The sequence below is a fragment of the Camelus bactrianus genome, chromosome 33 (genome assembly GCF_048773025.1).
Source record: "Camelus bactrianus isolate YW-2024 breed Bactrian camel chromosome 33, ASM4877302v1, whole genome shotgun sequence".
Taxonomy (NCBI): Eukaryota; Metazoa; Chordata; class Mammalia; order Artiodactyla; family Camelidae; genus Camelus; species Camelus bactrianus.
In genome coordinates this window covers 12140528-12158701 of record NC_133571.1, presented here as the reverse complement: position 1 = coordinate 12158701, position 18174 = coordinate 12140528, and the positions used below count along the sequence as shown (strand labels likewise).

The 18174-nt window shown below is 49.1% G+C and overlaps 1 long non-coding RNA gene across 4 annotated transcripts in view; it reads left to right on the top strand.

Moving 5' to 3' along the window:
- Window positions 1-18174, top strand: part of LOC123616445 (uncharacterized) — a 189752-nt gene that overhangs the window by 63382 nt on the left and 108196 nt on the right. Inside the window, exon 1 of one of the 4 annotated variants that reach the window (XR_012503768.1) lies at window positions 7563-7618. The exons of the other annotated variants lie outside the window; for them this stretch is intronic. This is a non-coding gene — a long non-coding RNA (uncharacterized LOC123616445). Of the gene's footprint in view, window positions 1-7562; window positions 7619-18174 lie in introns of those variants that run through there. 4 annotated transcript variants of the gene reach the window in all.

The window sequence follows — 18174 nt, the reverse complement described above, 5'->3', positions numbered from 1 at the left end:
TGTAAGAGCAGCAGAATTCAGCAGAGAGAGCCTTTCTGGAGAGTTCAGCAAAGGCTTCCTGGAAGAGGCAGGCTTTCAACTGCACGCTGAAGGTGAGGAGCATTTGGACTGGTGGGGATGGAGGGACAAGGCACGAAACTCTGAGGAGATCCCCTTACACCTGGTAGCCAACCCCTCCACTTTCCAGCCCCAGCCTACCTTTGGCTTTCTCTCCTGCTGCCCGGCTTCCCTTACTCTGCCCCCAGGCAAACGGGACAGTCCAAGCTCCCGCCCTTCCCAGCATCCACGGATCACTCAGGTAGACCTTTCACTTGGAAGAGCCTTCTCTAAGTTTCTAAGTGTCAAGATCATCACTATTCTTCAAGATCAGGGAGTCTTCCTCCATGAAGACTTTCCCCTCCCGCCCACCAGGCAGTCTCTGTCCCCGGCTGAGTGTCCACAGCACTTTTCTCAAATGGCTGTGACTCTTCTCTGCACCTCCCACGTGTTCCCCGTGTCACCACCGTCTGGAGCATAGCTGCCCTCTTCTGCTGGATTGCCAGGCAGGGCCTTTGCTGGTCGTCCCAGTGACTCCCCGGGTCTGGCATGAGGTCTGGGTGCAACCAGTGCTGGCTGAAAGAGAGACTCTCAGACCCAGGAGCAGATGGAACCAAGGCGTGGCGATGGGCGCTGAGGCTGGTGTGAGGGGACCTTGGCATCTGGCTGTCTTGGCTCAGATTCAAAGAGGCAAGTAACCCCGGATGAATTGTTACACATGTGTATAAGCTCTTCTTGCACGCCTGGTATGGCTGATGCACGGGGGAGACACTATACGGGGCAGCTCGAGCCTGGGAAAATGGGGTCTCACCTGATAGATGAGGGCTTTCCTTGGATGCATGTCAGCACCTGCCATTCGACCCGTCTGAGTGGGCCAGGCGGCCTCTTAGCCTGGAATCCAGCACTGAGCGGACAGCTCCAGCTGTGTGGGAAACTTAGCCCACGTCTCTTTTGATTTTGTCCAGTGAGCAAGTGAGCTCTTCATTCATTCATTCATTCATTCATTCAATCGATCATTCATCCAACAATTAATTACTGACGAGACAGGCACTGAGGTGCAGTGGGAAATCACTGGGTGCCTGTCGTTTATATTTGCTGTCTTTATTTACTTTTTGTTTTCTCTGAATATTTACGAAAGTCTTTTTGAAAATGCCAGCCTTCTTCGGCTGCACCACAGGGAGGGGATGTGGGGAGTTTTAAGGGCACTGAGGCAGGGGGATGGCAGCGAGCCAGGGAACCGTGAGCGGCGGTGGCCCTGAGGAGGACAGAGACTCTGCCAAGCCCCTGGGCTCTCTGGTTTATCTTTAAGGAGGCTTCTCTCTTTTCATGAGACAGCATCGTGGAGCGGCTCAGACACAGGCTGGGAGGTGCACACCGAGGTTTGCCTCCTCCCACGAACTCATTACTTAAGATCTCTGAGATAGCATCTCCCTCCCAGGGTTGGGGGTATAAATGAGCAGGGTCCGGTGTGTCCTGCACTGACCCCGTGCACACATAGTGAGCCTGTACAAGTGACAGCTGTCGGAGTCATTGTTCAGAAGTGGAAAAGACATGGAGTTTTCTTGTCGGGAAGGAGAGAGAAGTAAAAATGCCAAAGGTAAAGAAGGGGCTGTGGTCTTCTCTTTGTCGGGGACCGGGGGCTCGCATAGCCTCTTCTGCCCTCTCTTGGCTCATCCTCCAGTGCTTTAGTCACACACAATTTGGCCAGGGTGACAGGTTCACACTGGAGCCCTGAACACAGCAAAGGAGCAATGTGGCCAAGGGGAGGCTTGAACCCACAACCTTGGCTCTGTCAGAACTTGGCCTGCAGAGTGGGTGGGCAACCCTGGGTACCATCTGGTCATGTGAGCCTCCCTGATTATGAGACTTTTCCTCAGGGGTGCCTGGGAAATGGCCAGATGAACTCTCCCCACCTCCCCACCCCCACCCCCACCCCCACCCTGTGAGGCCTCCCCAGCATCATCTCCAGCATCCAGGGCGGGATCGCCCTCCTGTTCCCTTCCCAGGGAGCACCATCCATGCCATCCCCATGGAAACTGTGACAGGGACCCAGTTCAGGGGGTGAGGCTTTGGGGGGGCTGTGGAATAAGAGAGGGATGTGGAGGGAAAATAACCCAGAATGACTTGTTTGGGGAAAGGAAAGAGGGAAAAGCAGAGTGGAAGGAGAAAAGAGAAAAAGGCAAGGAGAGACAGAGGAGGGAGAGAGAGAGAGAGAGAAAGAGAGTCTTTTCTTTGGGGAAAAATGGAAATTTAATCAGATCAGTTTTTATAGTGCAAATAGAAAATCAGTTTTAATAAAGCCAAAAGGAAATGCAAAACAGCCGCTTGAGATGGAGATTGTGTTAAACAGACAGCTCTTTAGGAGTAGCCGAGTCTGGGATGTTTATTGTGCGCAGACAGAGCAAGGAGGGGGACTTCTGGCTGAATTTCAAATAGGTATTTGCTTTGGCTTTGAGGGTGGGGGATAAACCCCTCCTCGGCCATCCTCCCCCAGGCCCATCTGTTAGGGGAAGGAGTTCTCCCAAATGAGAGGAAAAAAAGGAAGGGAAGAGTGGGGGCAATAAGGGCACCTCTCCGACTTGGAGCAGGTGAAGAGAAGACACCTCCCCACCCTGCGGGGTGTGGGCCCCCAGCACCCCCCAGCCCCCCAGGCCCACTCCCTCCGGCCCTAACACTGGACTCTGCCCTCTAGTGACACGCCCACTGTTTTCAGCTGCTGATTCTTAATTATAGTTCTGGCCCAGCTCTTAGTTTTATTGCTTTCATTTATTATGAGAAGACCACTGTCTGTTTTTTTGAAACGGCTATCTGGTCAAATCACAGTTGATAAGCAACACTGAGCTGTCTTTTTACAACAGGCCAAATTTATCACACTTAAAAAAAAAAAAAGCAAGCCTTCAATGGCCTATTAGAAAATCTCCCCCCCTTTTCCCAGAGTGACATTTTCGTAAAAGGCTTTATTTTTTCCCTCAGCTTTCACAAAGCCATCGCCTTGAAGAAGAGAGCGGGAGGGAGGGAGTGAGAACAAGGCGCAGAGCACTTTTGAGGCAGTTCTGTGAAATATACGGAGAGGGCATTGAAGATAACAGAATCTGTCCTAATGGGGCCGTGAACTCAGGAGGAAAGGAGGGGCCCCGGCACGTGTTTGTCAGCTATTATTTTTGTAATTAGAAGAGAAACTGCACTTCACATTTGGGAAAGGCAGCTAGCTATTCGAAGCTGCCGAGAAGATACGGGGTCTGGGCCAGAAGGATAGGTTGGGAAGAGTGGGGATGGGCCAGACAGGGTCAGGGCCAGCCTTAATGAACTCATCTGTCACCTGTGAAGCTGGCTCACAGCTGGGGAGGGCTCCCCTGTCCTCCTCAGATTTCGCCCAAATGGGGGGAAGTCAAGCAATGGACCCACCAGGCTGCAGGGGCAGGGGGCGGGGCAGGGCCCAGGCAGCAATCTTCCAGTAGCTGCAGAAGCCTCTGGCCATCTGCCAGCACTGGAACAAGGGCTGGGGTGTGGCGGTTCTCTGGGCTCAGCTAGAAGCATGTGTTCACCCCTTGCTGCTTGCAGAGTTGGCTGTAGAAAGAACAGAGGTCCAGAGATGAGGTCGGGTCCCTGCTCCTCTGGAGTGCGTGGGGGCATCCTTGGGGACAGGGCCTGTGTCTAACTCACCTGCAGACTCGCAGCATCCAGGGTAACTATTGAAGGGCTGTTGGATGGAGAAAATCAACAGGCTGTTGGAGACTCACCTCCTGGACACCCATGACCCTCATGCCCCTCCGTGTGTCCATCCAACCCTCCTTGAAGGCTAGCCCATTACTCCTTTACCTCTTTCTTTTACATTTTCCTCCCCAGCAGCACTTTCCAGGTATACAGCAAAGTGATTCAGCTATATATATTTTTTCTCATTTTTTTGATTCTTTTCTATTACAGGTTGTTACAAGATATTGAATACAGTTCTCTGTGCTATACAGTAAATTCTTGTTGTTTATCTGTTTTATATGTGATAGTGTGTATCTATTAATCCCATACTCCTGATTTATCCCTTACTCCTTCCTTTTGATAACCATAAGTCTGTTTTCTATGTCTATGAGTCTGTTTCCATTTTGTAAGTTCATCTGTACTATATTTTAGATTCCACATATAAGTGATACCATATAATATTTGTCTTTCTCTGTCTGACTTACTTCATTTAGTTTGATAATCTCTAGATCCATCCATGTTGCTAATAGCATTATTTAATTCTTTCTTATGGCTGAGTAATATTCCACTGTATATATATATACACACATCTTCTTTATCCATTCATCTATCGAGGGACACTTAAGTTTATTCTGTCTTGGCTATTGTAAATGGTGCTGCTATGAACACTGGGGTGCATGTATTTTTTTGAATTAGAGTTTTTGCCTTTTCTGGATATATGCTCAGGAATGGGATTGCTGGATCATATGGTAACTCAATTTTTAATTTTTGAAAGAATCTTCATACTGTTTTCCATAATTGCTGCACTAAACTATATTCCTGCTGACAGTGTTTTCTCCACACCCTCTCTAGCATTTATTATTTGTATGCTTTTTGACATTCTCACTGGTGTGAGGTGATACCTCATTGTGGTTTTGATTTGCATTTCTCTAATAATTATTGATGTTGAGTATCTTTTCATGTGCCTGTTGGCCATCTGTATGTCTTCTTTGGAGAAATGTCTATTTAGGTCTTCTGCCCATTTTTTGATTGGGTTGTTTGTTTTTCTTATACTGAGTTGTATGAGCTGTTTGTATATTTTGGAAATTAAGTCCCTGTCACTTGCATTATTTGCAAATCTTTTCTCCCAGTCCATAGGCTGACTTTTTGTTTTGTTTATGGTTTCCTTTGCGTGTAAAAGCTTATAAGTTTGATAGGTCTATTTGTTTATTTTTGCTTTTATTTCTTTTGCCATGGGAGACTGACCTAAGAAAATATTGCGATGATTTATGTCAGAGAATGTTTTGCCTATGTTCTCTTCTAGGAGTTTTACAGTATCATGTCTTATTTTTAAGTCTTTAAGCCGTTTTGAGTTTATTTTTGTGATGGTTTGAGGGAGTGTTCTAACTTCATTGCTTTATGTTCAGCTGTCCAGCTTTCCCAGCACCACTTGCTGAAGAGACTGTCTTTTCTCCATTGTATATTGTTGCCTCCTTTGTCAAAGATTAATTGACTGTGGGTGTGTGGGTTTATTTCTGGGCTCATGATTCTGTTCCATTGATCTATATGTCTGTTTTTGTGCCAGTACCATGCTGTTTTGATTACTGTAGCTTTGTGGTATTGTCTGAAGTCTGAAAAGGTTATGCCTCCAGCTTCATTCACTTTCTTCAGTATTGCTTTGACATTTCTGGGTCTTTTTGTGGTTCCATATAAATTTTAGGATTATTGGTTCTAGTTCTGTGAAAAAAATGTCCTGGGTAATTTGATAGGGATTACATTAAATGTGTAGATTGCTTTGGGTAGTATGGCCATTTTAACAATATTAATTCTTCCAGTTGAAGAGCATGGGATATCTTTCCATTTCTATGTGTCATTCTGAACAAGCCAGATTTAGTTGTTAAACAGTTCCCTCCCTTTGTTCTGCTCCCGAGATCTGGGTTTCAGAGAAGCGCTGGAGACAGCGGTCTCCTCGCTCTGCTTATGGCCCATCTCTTTCCTAGGGTGGATGCTCTCAGCTGTGCACCACTCAGGATCTCCTTTCTCCTCCCTAACAGTGAGCACCTGACTCATCAGCAGTGGTACACCTGACATCTGCTACCTTGGGATGTAAAACAAAGCTAGCTTTGGAGGAACCTGGACCACAGCCACCAGGGGCTGGTGGTGGAGTGGAAAGGGTTAGGGCTTTGGAGCCAGAGAGCTGGGTTTGAAACCCAGCACTGCCATCATGGGGGAGCTTAGGAAAATTCTTTGACTTCAGTAAGCCTCAATTTTCCCATCTGTAAAATGACCCAGGCTTGTTGGGGCAATTAAATAAATAATAGAAGTAAAGCTTGTGTCTCAGAGCTTGGGCCTCATTAAGTGGTGGTCTCCCTCTCCCTGCCGGGGTGGGAGGCACTGGGAAACATCTACCTGGCATGCTCTGCATCTCAGGGACAAAGGGGTGCACTCAGCAGGCATTCTGTGGAAGGCCTAAGACTAGAAGGCCTTGGACTGCCAGTCCAGTGTCCCTTCTTTTCCCCTTGATGTCTCTTTATCTTATGTGGCCACTGTGGATAGGCCCCTCCATTCCTCCTCATCCTGCATAATCTCCAAGATAGTCCAGTTCTAAAAAGTCCAAATCATGTCCAAATCATCAGGCTCCATCTGGAACTCTGTGGATCCTTAGACCTGTATGATTGAGACCATGTCTGGAGGCTGGACAGCTGAGCTGTGTTTCACCCTCCCTTGCAGACAGCATAGACTAACCAGTTAACCCAGCCTTGCACACAGGTCTGACATTAGTGGAGGACTGCGGCCCTCAGCTCCCAGTGAGGATGAACAGAGTAGAGCCACCAACTACCACGCTTTGCCAGGGACTGATGAGTTTCCTACAGTATGGAACTTCCGATGCTAAAACTGGAATGAATTTGGCACCCTATGACAAAGCTCAAATTCAGTTCTGTAAGTGTTAGTTGAATCCCTTTCATGGGCAAGGCACAAAGACATAGTCATGACAGAAACAAGCCTTATCTTAAAGGTGCTCAGAGCACAGAGGAGGAGCTGTGACAGCACGTAATAAGGGGGCAGATTGCAGCCAGTGCAAGATCTGGGGTGACCCGAAAAGGGGGATGAACTCTGGTTTAGAGGTGATGATGGAGGAGTGGTCAGGAAGGCTTCCCAGAGGAGGTGGTAGTTGAGGTTTTGAAGGCTGAAGAGACGTTTGCAAGGCAAATAGAGTGGAGGGAGGGTTGGGAATGGAGCTCAAAGGGCAGGGTTTGGAAAGGTCTAAAAGGACACAGATAGAAAGGCTTGGGAGCAAAATGGTGTGTAATGGGGGGTGGGAGGCCAAGAGGCTGCAAAAGCAGAAAGGTAAACTTTCTCTTCCCTGAAGCGTGAAGTGGGATGTGGTTGGGAAAGAAGGAAGTTCTTAGGACCAGGGAGAGGTTGGGATGCCCTCCCTACCTAAGGATGGAGACAATTTCTACGGTGTTTGGGTTCCATCTCAGCCTTCCAAGGCCTATGAGAATGTTACAGGGCTGCTCCATGCCAGCGCTGCTGGCTCCCTGGCATGGCTGGGTGCCTGGCCTGTGGCTGGAGGCCAGTGGCCCAGAGCCCAGGGAAGCCAGCTGGTGACAGGATAGAGTTGTCCTGGCTCTGGCCATGCAGACCGGTGGGCTCTGACCCAGGCTGTGATCCCTGCAGAACCTCCTCTTGGAGATACTTAGCTCTGCTAAGAGGCAAAGATGGTGGTCTGGCTCTGCCAAGAGGGTCCCCTTGCTCTGTCTCCCTTGCCTCAGGGAATCTGAGGATCCAGCCTCTTTGCAGCAGGAGTCTGAGCTAAGTGACCTGGCCAAGGCTGATTTTTCCCTCTTTCAGATCCTGCAGTCAGAGGGCCTGGGGTGATTAAGAAGCCATGGACCAGAGTCAGCCCGTGAGTACCGGACCTCCATCCATGCATGGACCAAACCTGGGGATGGAACTGTTGTTAGATGAACAGGAAATGACTAGTGGACAAGCCAATCTTACTCCTTTGACCCCTGTAGGAGAGAATGCACTATCTTGGTCCACTTCAAATTCTTTTTGGGATAAAACAGGGTATTATAAACAATGAACCAGTTAACCAACCAGTCAACCCTCAAAAGTGTTGACCAGAAGCTTCAATCCAGCATCTCACAGGAAGGAACCCCAGGTGCCAGGTGCCGAGCGAGGGCAGGACCCAGGCATCTGGCTTCCATTCACAGCCCTCATCCCTCTTTATGTGGTGGCAGGACACTTGGCCTTGAGAGACTGGGTGTCAGAGATTTCCATATTTTTTTCTCCTGACCTACAGCTGTTTACCAATGAGGATAATGTTTTAGACCCAAAGCTAGAAATGAATTCGTATGAGTACTTAATAGATCAGATAAAGTCAATGATAACAATACAATAATAGGTATGGGGGGGCACAGGGGGTGGGGAGGTGAGCAGGCTTAGGGCCCGGTCCTGGCCCCATCACTCACCTGTAGTCAGGTGACTCAGCCTCTCTGAGCCCTGGTTCCTCCCGTGTGAACTGGATCTCTTGGTCTCCTTGGCCTTCTCCTTTTCTGTTCACTTAGTAGGTCTTCCCAGTAGATTGAATTTGTGGGGGAAGGAGTCCTCTTTTATTTCCTTGTCTTTGTATCCCCAGGGCCTGGCACAAAGTAGAAACTCAATAAATGTTAGTCAAATGAATGAATAAACGTTTGAATAACAAAAATACCTGCTCTCTGGACCTCTCTCAGGATTATTGGGAGGATCAAATGAGATAATGCACATGAAAGCTCTTTGTAAATTGCAGAGCTCTATACAAATGCAAATCACTCACAGCTTTGGTGGAAATTATTATTCAAATTATTATTATTATTTTCACTGTGAAGGAGGACAGGAACGAGAGGGCAGTGGAAGCAGTCCCTAGTGGTGGAAGCCCAGGCACCAGCCGCCGGCAGCGCGGCAGCGCTCTGGGGCCTGCCTGGGAGCCGCTTTAAATCCTAGCCCGGCAGGCAGGCTGCCTCCCGGTAAGGTGGGCCTGGCAGCAGCTGCTGGGGTAGGGGCAGAAGTTGCTGTTGGAATCCTGCCCAGTATGGGGACAGAAGCTACAGCACATCTTACCCTGAACAAAATGAATTCAATGCCAAGCTCTAAATGAAAAAAGGTTTTCTTTTCTCTGCTGCTTAAAAAAAAAAAAGTGGAAAGGGTGGTGTGCCAGAAATGGGGTGATGGCAGAGAGGCAGACAGACGCCCAGGGCACCCCAGAACTTGGGGTCCACCCCACCTCCCCAGCCTGAGCTCATATTTCCAATGCTATTATCCCACCTCTTCCACCCCTGGCCTGGGAGAGGGAGGGTGAGCGGCTGGGTAGCCAAGAGACTACGAGCAAAGGCGTGATTGATAATTGGCGACTGTAATTCTATAATTCATCTCCCTGCACCGCAGTGAAATTAAAAGAGTTTAGGTTCCCAAGCATAATGATCATCAATTAAACCCCGGGGAGATTTAGTGTCCTCATTTGAATTTTGTTTTATTTATTTAAATGTGTCTCTTTTGTTGGGGGGGAGGGAGTGTCGGGAGCCCGAGCCGGGGGGTGGGTGGGGGTGGGCCGGGCGGGCGGCTGCTGCAGGGCAGGAGGGTCTCCGAGGAGACCGAGTCGCGCCGGGCTGCCGGGGGCGGCGCAGGGTGGAGCGCGGCCCGCGGGGCGGCGGGCTTAGCGAGACAGTGGATCCATCATCCCGGGCCTAATCAGTTAATACTGATAAACTGCCAGCAATAACTGCCAATTGCGCCGCCGTTTTGGAGCTGCCAGTTCATTCATTTAGGGAGTGCGGCGGCACGTCGGGGAAGTGCTCCCGCCCCCCCGCCCCGCCCCTCCCCGCTGCATCCTTGCTGTCTGTCCTCCGGGAGGAGATGATGCATCTGGTGGAGGCCTAGGGCCATCGCTGACTTCTGCGGGAAGGGAAAGGAATACTAGTCAGCTTAAGGGTGGCCGAGCGGGCTGCGGAGATGGATCTGGCCCGGGCTGGCCCGCAGGAGAGACCAGCCGCCTGGTTCTTCCAGCCCAGCCACCTGCTTTGAGGATGAATCTTAAAAGGAAAGGTTTCCCCACCAAGCCCCGGATCTCCTTGAGCAGGGCCAGAGAAGGAAGCCTCAGGAATCAGGGTACTCCCCCCACCCCCGTCATGCCTGACTGTGTGACTCAGTTTCCAACTCCGGAAAAGAAGGGGGCTAGGCTAGGTGGCCTCTAGGGGTCCTTCTAGTCCTGTGGCTTTACTGAAGCCCCTTTGCTGTGCTGGCCTGAAGGTGGGATGGATACCTCACCCTCTGCCCTGCTTTCCACCCAGGGGAAGTTTGGGATTCCATCTCTCCAGATGCCACCTCGCTCTTCTTACTGAGCCTCCCCCCTCCCCACTTTGCTGTCCATTTTTCTGGGTTGGTTACCGCTGCCGGTTTTTTTCCTGGCATACTCTGATTCTGGCTTCTCACTTGCAATCAAGAAACTAAAAATAGAGCATAAAGGAGCTCTCCAAGGGGAGGTGGGGGCGGGGGGGCGGGGGGCAGAGGATGAGGAAAGTGCTGGGTTCCTCCTGGGAATGAGATCTCATCAGCTTCACATAGGGAGTTAGAAATCCAATCCAGACCATTGGCAAGGGGCGGGTGCAGGATGGGGAGCCTCCCTGATCACCGGTGGGAAGCTTGAGAGAAAATCGTGTGTGTGTGTGTGTGTGTGTGTGTGTGTGTGTGTGTGTGTGTGTGTGTGTTGGGGAGAAGGAGGGTGGGTGTTTTCGGTCCTCTGGGGTGTGGGCCAGAGCGTGCCTTGCCCAGTACTCGCCACCCCTGGTTGAGTGAGAGCTGAAATCCTTAGGTCCTGGGAGGGCCCTGTGGGCACCAGAAGAGCCTTGTGTTCTAATTCTTCTGCCAGGAGGGGGCGCCCTATTCTAATTTTAACAAAGGCAGCTGGTGCCCGCTGAAGTTCCTGAGGCTTGCCGGGACTAGCTGTATAGTTGTCCTACTGGGCTGGTAGACAGACTGGACCCCCTGTCAGAGATTTCTTCTTCCTTACCCCAGGAATGATGTCTTTCAGACTGTAAGGAATGATGGCATGGCAATATGGGCAGCTTGAAGGTGCTGGGGCTCTGCTGGGAGGCGGCCCACAGGAGAGAGGGACCCTCCTGTTGGTGGGGAAGGGGTGGGAAGGCTAATTCCCAGAGTCTGGAGCCCTGGGCTGCACCCCACCCCCCAAGCTTTGGGGCTGTGGCTTGTAACTCTGAGCCTCAGTTTCTCCCCCGTCTAACAGAATGTAGTGCATAAAAGCTCTTGCGGCGGGGTAGGGGGTGTGGAGGTGCTCGACAGACACCGAGGATGGTAGTTACAACTTTCATCTCTCCCGCGTGAAAACCGGAAGCAGTGCAGCCTTATCTTCTAAGGGGCAGCGCAGAGGGAGAACTTTATCTCCACCCCTGTCTGCTGCTGCCTCACAGGCCCCTTTCACATAGTGGGCTGTCTTTGGGACCCACAGGGAGGAAGGGAAATGGCTGATATTAGAATCCAGAGATTTGCCGTGGTTTTGGACCACCGATTCAGTCTCCTCTCCGTCTTGCAGAACTCATTCCTGTTTCCTTACCAAGCCCATCTCCATGCAGAGAGAGGTTGGTCCTTGAAAGCGTGGTGGTTTCTCCAGTGAGGCAGGCTGAGCTGTGGGGAGCCGGGCATCCCTGGCTCCTTTCAGTCTCTCTCATCCACAAGGCTGTCTCCTAGTTTCTAAAAGAGCCCTTCTCACAGCCTTTTCCTCCAGGAAGGTGTTGTGGGTTGATGTGAGGAGAGATGAAGGGGACCCTGGTTCCCAGGGAATGCCCACCTCACTTTATGTATCCATCACGTTTTGTCCTGTGCCTGGGCCCTCCGCACCCCCATTCCCGTGTCTTCTTTCCCCTGACTGGTCCCATGTCAAGTGCTGCTCTGTGGCTCTCCAAGAAAGTCTTTGGCCCTTTGGGCAGATCAGCAGGGGTTTTGGGATGAGGAGCTCCGGAAGACAAGGACTCAGACAATTTTCTGTGTGGAATCTGTAAGAGCAGCCGACCCATGTGGGCATGAAGCCCAACAAAGGCTTTTAAAAATTACCATGTGCTGTCCTTTTCTCTGATTACAAAAGTAATACATATTCATGGTCAAAAATTTGGAAAATACAGAAAAGCACAAAGAAAAAAAATTCATCCATATTCCACTACCCGGAAGCAGACACTATTAATATGTGAGGTGTGTCACCTCGCCGGCCTTCCCTGTCTCTCTGCTCTTTATCTCTGTCTTACACTTTTTTGTCTAATACTTTTTTTGTCACCTACTTCAGCACGGTGTATTGTGAGCTCTTCCCCACACAGCAAACGCTACACAGGAAGGGTAGCCAGGTGTTTGGTCTGGGAACCGTGGGAAAGTGGGCTCCCAAGGGGCATTTCAGTACTGGCAGATCTGGTTTTCCTCTGGCTCCCGGTGAAGACAGAGAGCCTTAAAATCCATCGGCCAAAGCGGCGGCCTGAGAGACAGGGCAGTGTGCGACCCACAGTGTCCCCAGGACTCTTGAGGGTGTGCCAGGCTGATCCTGCAGCCTCGCCTGCGGTCCCTTCACTGCATCTGCATACTTTCTGTGTGGGTTCTTGCCTCAGCCACAGCAGGCAAGTGGGAAGCAGGGAGAGGGTTGAGGTACCAATTCCTGGAAGCTCAAAATAGGGCTAGAAATGTAAAGGCTGCACCAGCAGTCACTTGGAGTGAGGATGGAGCCCAGAGCCCTTTCCCTCAAAGGAACGTGCCCAAGAGACGGAGTAACAAGGAAGCTGGTCCCTCTAACTAGTGAGCTTCAGTTGAGCCAAGTAGGGTGTGCTTCTGTGCCCCTCAGCCTCTCCAAATGCTGAACAGACAGCTACAGGATCTTGGTTGGAGACGCTGCCCACATGCATTGTCCCTCTGGTCAGCACAACACACCTGATTCACCTTTCTTAACACTTTCTGACTGGGTCATCCAGCTCCCGACTTGACCAAAGCCTTCTCCTCGCTACCTACTCAGACTTTTTTCTCCCTTCAGACTCTGCTCAAGATGCTCTTCCTTTAACAACAACAACTATTCCTCCACCCCAAAATTTAGAGAATCGGCAAAGGACTTGAACAGATGATATACAGATGGCCAGCAAGCATATAAAAAGATGCTCAACGTCTAATCATTAGAGATGTGCAAATCAAAACCACCATAAGATCCCACACCCATGAGGGTGGCCACTATCCAAAGAAAGAAAGAAAGAAAGAAAGAAAGAAAGAAAGAAAGAAAGAAAGAAAGAAAGAAAGAAAGAAAGAAAAAAAGAAAGAAAGACAAGTGTTGAGGAAAACATGGAGAAATTGAAAACCTCATGCACTTTTAATGCGATTGTAAAATGGTCCAGCTGCTATGAAAAATAATATGGTGGTTCCAAAAAATAAGACATAAAATAAAACTACCCTATGATCCAGCAATTCCATTTCTGGGTGTATATCCAAAAGAACTGAAAGCCGGATCTCAAAGAGGTATTTACACACCCATGTGCACAGCATTATTATTCACAATATTCAAGAAGGAAGCAACCTAAAAGTCTACCAATGGATGAATAGATAAACAAAATGTGATATAAACATACAATTTAATATTCTTTAAGCCTCAAAAGGGAAGGAAATTCTGACACATGCTACAACCTGGGTGAACCTTGAGGACATTATGCTAAGTGAAGTAAGCCAGTCACAAAAAGACAAATACTGTGTAATTCCACGTGTGTGAGGTATCTAACGTAGTTAAATTCATAGAAACAGAAAGTAGAATGGCGGTTGCCAGGGGCTGGGAGGTGAGGTGAACAGAGTTGTTTTTTAATGAGTATAGAGTTTTAGTTTTGCATGGTAAAGAGTTCTGAAGGTCTGTTCCACGGCAATGTGAGTGTCCTTACCACTACTCAACTGTACACTTAAAAATAGTTAAGATGCTAATTTTTATCTTACTATGACTATTATTTTTACCACAATTGATGGCTCTGCCTGCCTTCTCTGGCCAGCCCAGCAGGCAAGGAGTTTTCTTTTTTCAGAACCCCCAATGTGCTTGCCTTTTCTGAGCTATGCCCCCAAACTTACCTGTAAACTTTTTGTATGTTCACATGCGAACTTCCTTTCAGACAAGTTCTTTGACGGCAGGGATGAAATCTTTACCTCTTAATTTTCCCCATGGCACTTAACTCAGTGCCTTCAACCCAACCCAACTGGTATTTGCAGATTGAATTGTCAATTCCCTTAATAATATTCTGGACTGTGGGCTGCAGGGTGATGGGGAGAGATGAGAGCAAAGCCAGAGGAGAAAGGTGGAAGAGAGTGCTGGGTGTGAGTACGGCTTCCACGCACGCCCGTGGCTTGTTTGGGTGGCGGCATTCCGCTCGTGGGCCAGCATATGTCACTCACACTAGTTGTACGTGCACACACTGACCATGTGATGGGAGGAGTGCCAAGAACATGGATCCCTAATCTTGGGCTAGAGTTAGTCCTGAGGAAATCATGTTTTGAACCCATTTGAAGGTTTTCAGACAGGAGGGAAGGGGGCAGGGCACAACTATTAAAAGAATGACATACAATCAGCACCAAGAGTGGGGAAGATTCAACTCCCAGTAGACCTTGAGCTTCAGGACCCGCTCACTATAATTCAGCAGCTGCTAAATGGCTCTCCCACAGGTGCCAGGGCGGTGTCAAGGCTGACCGTAAAAGGTCAAAAAGTGCGTGATGGCCCCGTTCCTGGGAACGCCACCCCCTTCCCCAAAGCAGTTGGAATAATCCTCCCACTTGTCAGCACATGAAGTTCCGAGCCCATAAAAACTAACAACCCTGAATCTTGAGGCACATCTCACTTTCCTAGACAACCCGGGACACGGCCATCCTCTTGCGCCCCATTTTTCCTGTATCAGTTTCAGACTAAAAAATGTTGGAAGGCATTAACCTGAACCACCTGGGACATGTACCTAATTTTACTTTTCTTTAGACTTCCTAGAGAAACAGATTTAAGACTCTCCTCAGGAACATGGATCAGTGTCTTACAGCTCATCTGCCGGGGAAAGTGTCTCCTGACCTCTCACCCCCATCCCTCCGGCCGCAGTGTAAACTTCTCTGCTGAAAGAGAGACCGCTCCCCTGCACCACGGCTCTTGTAGGTGCTTTTTGAAAAATTAGACTTTAACAGAATAAAGATCCCTCACATCAGGTATCTGTAATTTTCTCTTCCTAGGGTGGCTCCTTGGCTAAATTAATTATCTGGTTCTCTTGAAAAGCCATCTTTTCCCCCAGTTCATGTTCCGTTCTTGACCTAACACAACCATTCTTGGCCTTTGCAATGGGATTTGCTGCTAGTGGGGAGTTAAATTTCCATAGCAACGCCGGCTGCCATCTTGAAAGGACTCTGCCCAGCCCTGTTTGCGTCCTCTGCCACCTCCAGCGCAGGCCAGTGGTCTGCCTGGTTCTAAGCCGTGTGTGTATTTATTCTCACTTCAGTCGGGGCAGACGACAGTGGTGGCAACTCAAACTGCTGACAGGATGAACAGAAAACACATGAAGGGGTCTGCCTGCTTTTAGTTCCTGCGGGCCCTGGGCTCCTGAGGAAACATTGGTGTTTACTTTTTCGCTTCACAGCATTTGGGGAAAAAATGCAGTGGGGACTGGAGGTTTTCATCTCATTTCTGAATCACCTGGGCCTTTTTCTCTAAGTGGGGTGCCCTGCTAAGCTCGAAGCAGGAGAAAGGTCTGAATCCTAGCTTTGGGGAATGTGTCTGTTTGTTTAAAGTTTATTATTTATGGCTGTTTTTAAGTAAACCAAAAGAAGTGTGAGGGTGTTTTGTTTTTTATTTTTTGTTTTCCCCAAACGCACCGCTCAGCTCCCTCTCAGTAACTCTGAAGGGAATCTTAGTTGGCTGGGGAGTCAATTCCAAATTCTGGAACATGGCACTCAAGGCCCACAATTCTCTGGCCTCAATCTGCCTACTCAGCCATAACTCCCTCACTCCCGCTTGGGTTCCTACTCTCCTGCCAAACAGGATATTCTCGCATGCTGTCAGAATACACCCAGCACCTACCCCTCTCTGCCCTGTGCCCGTGAACTTGCAGCTCTCCTCCTCCCACCCCACCTGCTGGAGTTCTGCTCCTTCTTCACGGCAGGCTTCCCAACTGGTGTGTAATGAAATGTTCATTCCCCTTAGCCCTGGGGACAGCCAGATGGGGCCAGGGCCACCAGAAGCCTCCCTGGCCAGTGCTCCCGAAGTGGGAGGAAAGGGGGCAGGGCACAACCACTGAAGGAAGGACACAGCAACTGAGGACAGGACAAACTGGTTAGAACCAAGATGGCAGAAGATGCGACTTCCAGTTGACCTTGAGCCCCGTGGCACCCGCAGGCGCATGACAGGGCCTAGGCTGACCACAAAAGGTCAAAAAGTTGGGGGGGGCGTTTCCTGGAAATCCTCGCCCCTCCCTCAAAGTGTTTGGAATAATCCTCCAGCCTATTAGCAAATGAAATTACCGAGCCCATAGACCCTAACAACTCTGCACCTCGTGGTCGCTCTCTTGCCTTCTAAGACGGCCTGCGCTCTGTCTATGGAGCCTGTGTCTGCTTTTACTTTAAACTAAACCCACACCTCTCGGCTTCCCTCCCTTTCACCTTTCTGCGATGGCCCGCATTGTATGTGTGGAGTGTGTGTCTCCTGAGCCGTTTTCCCTTCTGAGTGAGACAGCCCCACTCTCTGTGGAGTGTGTGTCCCTAAATAGACTTGCTTTCACTGTACCGTGCCTTGCTCTTGAGTTCTTTCCTGCGCGAGGCAAGAACCTATTCTCCCACAACACTCCCGTCCAAGAGCAGCATTATCCATTTGTCCCGGTGAGCCGGCCAGCTGATACCGCTTTCAGTGTGTGCCACATTGTGAAAAGGTTGAGAAGCGCTGCTTTGAGGCCCGGTTCACTGATCTCCTCCATAAATCCCCTCCCAGAGCCCCCAGCCAGAGGCTCCACCCCTCCCTCAGGTCCCACACCCAGTCCTTTTGGTCTGCTTTGTATCTTGGATATTTATTGCTCTTTTATAGGCATCCTCCCTGCTTCCCCAACCCTCCCCCGCCCAAAGATGAGAAGCTCTTTGAGAAGTTTATTCTTGTTTAGCTTCTCACAGTGTCTATGCGATACTGTGATTTATAATAAGAAATACACATTTGGTCTTAGTCCCCACTTCTGGCACAGAGCTCCTAAAACCCTAGGAATTTCCTAAGTGGTGAGCGTGGTAATTGTGTCTTTTGTTATGTTAATGAGGTTACGTTTAGAATGCCCCTAGGTTGCCTGAGGATGGGGGCTGGTTGCCAGGGGAACCAACCTGTGATTAGAAGGTTGGAACTTTCAGTCCCCCACCCCCACCTCCTGTGGGAAAAGGGGCTGAATCAGCTGCCGACGGCCAGTGATTTAATCAACCATGCCAGTGTAATAAAGCCTCCGTAAAAACTCCAAAAGGATGGCGTTTGGACAGCTTCCAGATTGGTGAACGTGGAGATTTGGGGAGAGTGGCTTGCCTGGAAACAGCATGGATGCTCTTTGCCCTTTTGCTATATTTTGCCCTGTGTTCCTCCATCTGGCTGTTCCTGAGTTAGACCCTTTTTAAAATAAACTGATAATCTAGTAAGTAAAATGTTGCTTTGAGTTCTGTGAGCCACTCTAGCAAACTAACAGGACTAGAGGTGGAGGTTGCTGGAGGCTCTGATTTATAGCCAGACAGAAGAACGGGTGACAACCTGGACTTGCGATTGGCTTCTGCAGGTGAGGGAGCAGTCTTGTGGGACCGAGCCCGCGACCTGTGGAATCTGATGCTGTCTCTGGGTAGATGGTGTCAGGTGGGCAGAACACAAAAGAGCCTGGAACTTATCTAGCTCGTACTCCTTAAATGTCTGTTGATTTGAAATCTAGAGCTTCTAAACCATGGTTTGTCCTCCAGACCTTGATATGCTGCTCTTATTCCAGTGACCCCCACCCCCACAGTGTTCAAAATCTTTCAAGAATTTCTTTTCTGGAATTACTCTCAGAGAAGGTTTATGAGCCAAAGAATACAACCAGTCTCTTTTCTGTAGAATCAAACAACATGCATTTAATTTTCATTTCGGTGTCATTGTTAGTCGACAAATATTTTTTGAGCCCCAGGCACCTAGTTTTATTTTTTTTTAATTTAATATAAATGACTTGTCTACCTTATTGGCAAGATTTGGCTCTAAATAAGTTTGGTCTTTTTCCAGAAATCAAATCTACCCTCAAAACATTAAAGGTTTACCATCTTGGAGCAGATTCACAACAATGAAAGCCAGGAACATGAAACTACAAAAAAAAAAAAAAAAAAGCAAAACTTAAACAAAACACAGTGAGTGGCAACGTCACTGGAATAAACGCAGACTCCCCAAGTATCACCTTGCAAGGG